Consider the following 548-nt stretch of genomic DNA (forward strand, 5'->3'; position numbering starts at 1 on the left):
CCACAGACATACAGGACGTCCGCAGGCACCCACAGACCCACAGGGCATCAGCAGGCACCCACATACACAGGAACACGTCACTGTGTCTGAAGGCACAGAAGAGAAAGACGGTGCTGTTGGCCATTATTACGGCATCAGTGTTCCATGGCACCCTCTTCCTCTCGTCGAGCTGTTTGTGTTTCTTTGACTTGAAGAACAGGGCACAGTTTCCAGACGGCTTGGAAGGTACCTCGGGGGCCATAGCCGGAGTTCCACAGCCAAGATTTCCCAGGCAGGGTCCTGGTGACCACGTCACACGTGAGATTCTTACTATGGTTGTGTGCCACCCAAGGAGATGTTTAAAGAATCTCAAATACCGGCCAGGTGCGGTGGTTCACGCCAGTACTCCTGGCACTTTGCGAGGCCGAGACTGACGGATCACGAGGTCACGAGTTCAAGACCAGCCTGACCAACATGGTGAAACCCCGTCTGTACTAAAAAAAAAAAAAAAAGAAAAAAGAAAATTCACCAGGTGTGTAATCCCAGCTTCTTAGGAGACTGAGGTGAGG

Source organism: Cebus imitator, unplaced genomic scaffold, assembly GCF_001604975.1.
Source record: "Cebus imitator isolate Cc_AM_T3 unplaced genomic scaffold, Cebus_imitator-1.0 Scaffold672, whole genome shotgun sequence".
NCBI classification, from domain to species: domain Eukaryota; kingdom Metazoa; phylum Chordata; class Mammalia; order Primates; family Cebidae; genus Cebus; species Cebus imitator.